Here is a 7088-nt window from a genome sequence, read left to right on the forward strand (position 1 = left end):
CAATTACCCCAGTCACTGAATCAATCCACCTCATAGAGGGCCTTCTCCTCCTGCTCTGTCCCTCCACCCTCCCAAGCATGATGTCCTTCTCAAAGGACTGCTCTCTCCTTACAACATGTCCAAAGTATGTTAGACGGAGCCTCAGCCCCATAAGGACAAATATTTTATAAAACTATTATTTTAGAATGAGTACTGGAGAATTGGCAGCATCAGGATGGATGGTAAAGAGATTGAGATTGTACACAGCTTTAGTTTGCTTGGCTCCATAGTCAACAGTCTTGGCACCAGCAGCCAGGAAATTAAAAGGCGCATTGCAATGGGAAAGTCTGCTGTTAGGGACCTCTCCAAAGTGCTGAAGAGCAATGGTGTCTCTTTTGGAGACTAAGGTGCGTCTGATACAGGCCATGGTCTTTGATATCATTTGTTATGCATCAGAGAGTTGGACAATGACCAAGGAGGATAGAAGGAGAATTGATGCCTTTGAGCTGTGGTGCTGGAGAAGAGTATTGAGAATACCATGGACTGCTAGGAAAACAAACAGATTTGTCCTGGAAAGGGTTAAACCGGGTGGCTCCTTGGAGGCAAGGATTCTGAGGCTCCGTCTAACATACTTTGGACATGTTGTGAGGAGAGACCGGTCCTTGGAGAGGGACATCATGCTTGGGAGGGTGGAGGGACAGCGCAGGAGAGGAAGGCCCTCTATGAGGTGGATTGATTCAGTGACTGGGATAATTGGGATGGTGTCAGACAGTGCGATTGGCACAGGACAGAGTGGAGTTTAGGGCTGTTGTACATAGGGTCGCTATGAGTTGCAGGCGACTCGATGGCACATAACAACAACAACAACATGAGGATCCAAGGGGGGGTAGGGTGGAAGAAGAAGGATGAGGATGTGTGGGGGAGGGTGGGAATTAATCATGGGGTCGCACAATTTGATGGTGAGTGGGTGAGGAAAATGGGAAGGAACTGGTGAAAAATAACGGATTTTAATTTTGTAAGTAAACTAGTATAATAATTAAAGGGAGGGGTGACCAAATCAAAGCAAACAAAAACCCTAATAGATGTGTGTGTGCAGCATATTTACAAAGCAAGGGGGGAAAGGCTAGAACAGTATATAGATAGGGGCTTCCAGAAGTTCAAGCAGGATTTAGAAGAGGCCACGGCACCAGGAATATCACTGCTGCTGTCAGATGGATCCTAGTTGAAGGTAAGGAATATCAGAAGAATGTCTATGTGTGTTTTATTGACTATGCAAAGGGATTTGACTGTGTGGATCATGACAAGTTGTGGCTGACAATGAGTAGAATGGAAATCCTAGAGCACTTAATTGGAATCTATACCTGGACTAGGAGGCTATGGTGTAAACAGAGCAGGGAAACACGGGCATGGTTTAAAACTGAGATGGTTGTGCATTAAGATCGTATTCTCTCCATACTTATTCACTCTGTATGCTGAACAAATTATCTGAGAAACTGGACTCTATAAAGAGGAATGTGGCATCTGGGCTGGAGGGAAACTCATCAATAACCTACATTATACAGATGACACAACCTTGCTTGCTGAAAGTTAAGAGGATTTGAAGGACTCGTTGCAAAAGATCAAGGAATGCAACCTTCAGTATGGATTGCATCTCAATGTCATGAAAACAAAGATTCTTACCATTAGACTGATAGGCAGCATCATGATGTATGGAGGGGAGATTGAAACTGTCAAAAACTTCATCTTGCTTGGATCTACAATTAACACCCTTGGTACCAGCAGTCAGGAAATAAAGAAACACATTGCACTTGTGATTTTTCCAAATTATTGAGAGGAGTAATGATGTCATTTTGAGGACTAAGGTGTGTCTGATGCAGGTCATAGTCTTTCCAATCACTTGCTATGTGCATCTGAGAGCCGGACAATGAATAACGATGAAAGAAGAAGAATTGATGTCTTTGAGCTGTAGTGTTGGAAAAAAGCACTGGACATCCCATGGATGACTAAAAGAACAAACACGTCTTGGAGACAGTGCAGTTGGAGTGCTCTTTGGAGATAAGAATGATAAGGCTTTCTTTGCCTCACATACTTTGGGCATATTGCTAGGAGGTCCTGCTCCTTGGAGAAGGACATGATGTTTGGAAGGGTAGAAGGTCAGCCAAAGAGAGGAAGACCCTAGACCAGGTGAATTGATAGGGTGGCTGCTGCAATGGGCTCTAGTGTGTCATAAAGTGTAAAGATGGCACAGTATAGAACATGGTTCAGATCTGTTGTTCATAGGGTCACTACGAGTCGTACTCGATGGCACCTAATAACAACAACATTTTTAAAGTCATAGTCAACCCACCTCCCTGAGGGTCTTCCTGTCTTTCACTGACCCTTTACCTTTCTCAGCATGATATCTTTTTCCAAAGACTGGCCACTCTTGCAAACAAGCTCGAAGTATGATATCTAGTTTCACCAACATGCCTCTAAGAAGCACCCTGGTTGCACTTCCTCAAAGATAGACTCGTTTCTTCTTTCGGCAGTCCATAGAATATTCCATACTCTTCTCCAAAACCAAAACTCAAAGGCATAAATTCTCATTCTGTCATCCTTATTCAAGATCATGTCTTGAATCAGGTACACCTTAGTCTTTCAACTGACATTGTTGCTCTTTAACACCTTGGAGATGTCCTTGACAGCAGATTTTCCCAATGCAATACATCTTTGGTTTTCTCAACTACTGATTCCAAGGGATTGTGGATCCAAACAAGATGAAATTGTTAACAATTTCAATCTTTTCTCCATCTATAATCATGTTGTCCACTGGCCCAGTGGTAAGTCTTTTGTCTTCTTAATATTGAGACATAAAGCAAATTGCAGGAGGATGGGCAATCACCTCCCATGCAATTAACTGCCTCTGAAAACCTGCTGGAAGGTAAGCTATGGGTCGGTTCCAACCCTACAGTACCAACAAAAACAATCCATATTGAAAGCTCTAGTCTTTGATCTGCAGTAAGCATGTCAAGTCCTCTTTGCTTCCAGAAAGCAAGCTTGTGTCATCTGCATGATGCAGGTTATTGATGAATCTTCTTCCAATCCTGATGCCACAGTCATCTTTACAAAGTCCAGCTTCTTGAAAGATTTGCTCTGCATACAGATTGAATGGGTATAGAGCAGGAAGATGGCCGTGACACACATCTTTATTTATTTTAAACCATGTAGTGTTTGTTCCTTTGCTCTGCTGGTGCAAAATAGGAGAACCCTCGACTGATATGGTGAACACAACGATGGGAGTGAGCATGGTGCAGATTGTGAGGAAGATACAAGGTGGGGAAAGTTCTGATCTGTTGTTCACAGGGTTGCTTTGAGTCGTAATGATAGTAAAAACAACAACAAATAAAAAAATCCAACCACTAAAGATCACATATTCTTTAATTTCATTTCTTTGAAAAAGTTCTAATTAGGCAAATCCACAGACAGAAATCACATTAGCAGTTGTCTAGAACTGGAGAACACCTCATGGGGAAATTGGGAGTGAGTGTTAACACAGTTTCTTTTTAAGGAGATGAAAAATCCCACAGAGATTAATCTCACGTGTATGTTGTTGTTGTGTTATGTGCTGTTGAGTTTAAACTACTCATAGCTGACCCTCCAGCAGGTTTTAAGAGTCTGTAAATCACACAGACGGTGATTGTTCATCTTTCTCCCATGGAGCAACCAGTGGATATGAACCACTCACCTCTACTTTGGCAATGCAACTCCTTTCCCACGAGTCCACCAGAACGCCCTAATCTCAGGTGTAGATACACTTTAATCATATATAAATATATATATATAGCATATTTTACGTGAATGTACATTTTAAACATAAACTCTAAATGGAGTCCATTTCAAGTGCTACAATTCAACTGCAATGACTCAGTTATAAAAACCAGAAATAGACATTGTAAATCTAGGTGTGTCGTTGCTGGTTCTGACCTTTTATGACCCATGCTCTTAACTGAACTCTGCCACCAACATCTCCTGAATATTACCTATTCCTAAGCTGCTCAAAAACAGCTAAAATGCACATTTCCTCATTAGAGGAATTAGTTAGAGGGATCCTCAAAAATTCAAAGACCTAAAATACCCTAAAGAAACCAGAACTGCCACCCAAGCAGATATATACATACCCATGTTTATTGCTTTTTTTTTCACAATAGCAAAGAGATGGAAACAACCCAAGTGCCTATCAACAAGCAAATGGATAAAGAAGCTGTGGTATATTCACATGATGGAATATTATGCCCCACTGAAAAACAAAGAACTCATGAAATATTATGCAAAATGGGTGACCATGGAGGATATTATGCTGAGTGAAATATCTCAGTCACAATAGGACAAATACTGCATAATGCCACTGTTAAAGAATAGGACTGATACAAGGTTTAGGGGAAACAGAAAAAAAGGGAATAAATAATGTACATGGCATTGAAACAGAAAAGGGAGAGAACTTTATAAAAGGAATACATAATTAGGTATTATTGGCATGACAAGAGTCCAGGAAAAAAGCTGCATAGTAGAGTGGCCAGGGTGGGGGTGGGGGGGCTGAATAACAATGAAAGAACTTTTTTCCAAAGAAAAAAGTAAACTGGGGTAGGGGGGACAGGGAGGAAAATGTGCAACAATGAATGAATGAATGAAAATCCAAGTTCTTTATAAATTTTCATTAAAATCTAAAAAAATATATATATTCAAACATCTTGAGTTTTACAGAAATGATAACTCAGGCCCTGAAAGGGTTAAAAATCTGTTGCCAAGAATCACACAGCAAGTTCCTGTCACAGGATTAGAACTTGTTCCCTCTGCTTCATTTCTCTCTACCAATAGATTTTTTTTTTCAAGGTTATAAGTACCTCAAGCTGATATTCCCAGAACCCTCAGAAATGAATTGCCTCACGTCTAGACCTCACCCCAGATCACAGGAGGTACCTGGAAGGGGATCTGGATTGCACAGTTTCTAGGGGAGCCGGGGGAGGATGGAGGTCAAGTTCCCAGCAGGCCGTGAAGCCCCCTCTTCCTGTAAGAGTGAGGCCCTGGCTGGGGAGATGTAACCTCAAGGGATGAGCCATCCCGTGGTGTCACACGTGGTCTGGGGCCTGTGTTTGTTCCAGTCACACATGCAGTGAGAGAGTAAGTATGTGACAACAGTCCCTCACTTACCCAATTGTCTCCATCTCAGAACTGAGCAGAGTTTGTCCCCCAGAAATCACTTCTGTGAGTCACATAACCCGTGGAAACTTCACCCTGACTTCAGTCAAGCCAAACAGTAAAGACCTTGAGCCTCTGGCAACATGCTCGTCTCATCCACGGGGCCCAGGGCCCTGAGCTCCGCAACCACTGCCCTGAGGAGGAGGATGGTGGCCAGGGTGGAAGCCACCACTTTGCCTCACAAGTGGCAGAGCAGTAGACTTTGGACAAAGTCTGCTCCCACCCACCACTCAGGAAGAAGGGAATGGCTGCCTTTATTAACACTGAGGGTCAGAACTCTTCTCCGACTTCACTCTAACTCAGTGAATTCATGTATTCGTTTACCTGGAGTCTCTGGACGGTATATACAGTGCCAGAAAGACTGGTAATTTGAATCCATGCAGGTGCCCTATGATGAAAGGCCTTGAGGTCTAACACCCATGGAGACCCTGTGGATCACACAGCTGTGTTCTGACTGACACACACGAGTTCTCCACATCAGTGCAAATCACACAGCAACTGGGGGTTTTGCTGGTATAATTGTTCTTCAAAATTAACATTTTTCTTTGTATGGTGATTTGAGTCACAGTTTCCAAGGCAAATTGCTTTTCCATTCTATCATTGTTACATTTTATTGCATTAATAGCAATAAGCGTGGTGTATCAGCAATCTTCTGGTCCTTCCCTGTCTTTCTCATTTCTGTTCATCTTTCCACCCTCTCCGTTCCTACTTCCTGAGATTTAAACTCAACTCTGCCACCAGAACATAGCTCACCCTCCATTGTGTTGTTGGGAGCTGTCAATGGCATGGGAGGAGATTTCCCAGAGTTTCACTCTGGGGCAAATGCTACCCTTTCGATATTGTATGACTGATAGTTCTAAGGGCTGAATACCTACCTCTCTGCAGTCACTGTTCACCTTTTAGGCCTATTTTGACTGGAAGTTGATCCTTAAGGTGAGTTTAGGTGTAGCTTGAAGAGTGATGGTCTTGGCATTTCCACTTGTCTCTTACCAGACCAGTAAGCCTGGTGAATACTGTAACTTTAAGTTTGCTCTGTATTTATCTCCCACTCTATCCAGAAGCCTGTACCATGACCCTTTTTAGAGTGGTCAGCAGTGATTGTGGGACACTCTCTAGCTCTGCTGGTCTCCAGTCCTTGAGGTTAGGGCTTGAGTGCCCCATTAGTCCTTTGATCTAGTTACTTCTATGCATCTTTGATGTTCACCACCCCTCTTGGTTTTGGATAGGAGGATATCAATAGTTGCATGCAAATTCAGCATTTTAGCTGTGGATATTTCCGTCTAACTCCAACATGATTGACGATATTGACCCTGTTATACAACCATCACCAATATCTGACAAGGTTTTTATTTGTTTTTCATTATCTCACTCAATTGTCGCTAAAACTTGTTGGGATAAGTAAGGGAGGTAGCCCATGGAGAGGGCCATGGAGAAGCTCCTGTGGTCCTGAGTGACCAGGACAAGAAGGAAGATCCTGGATGCCTCCTCCCTCAGTTCAGCACAGAGGGAAATGGTTTGCCATCTGCCTCTGTCTGATGTTTTCTGTTTTGTCCTCAGAACTGATTTGCAGGGGCTTCCCCAAGACATCAAGCTTTTCCTAGTGCTTTATGTTGTTGTTAAGTGCCATCGAGTCGCAGGTGACTCATAGCGACCCTATGAAGGAGAGTCCTCGACACTTGTGTGTCTCTCATCCTCTCTCCAGGTTCGTAGGCAAGCTATTACAGAAGTGGATGCCACTCCTGCTTCCAAGCTTGTTTTAACCGGGGAGTTTCACCCAACACTGTCCACCATGGGTAACCAACCATTAACGCATTTGACGCATCAGTGTCACAGTGTTCAGCCCCACAGCAACCACAAGTGACTGTACAGCATGC

This window comes from Elephantulus edwardii, unplaced genomic scaffold (assembly GCF_000299155.1).
Source record: "Elephantulus edwardii isolate Elephantulus edwardi_28Jun2011 unplaced genomic scaffold, EleEdw1.0 scaffold00074, whole genome shotgun sequence".
NCBI classification, from domain to species: Eukaryota; Metazoa; Chordata; class Mammalia; order Macroscelidea; family Macroscelididae; genus Elephantulus; species Elephantulus edwardii.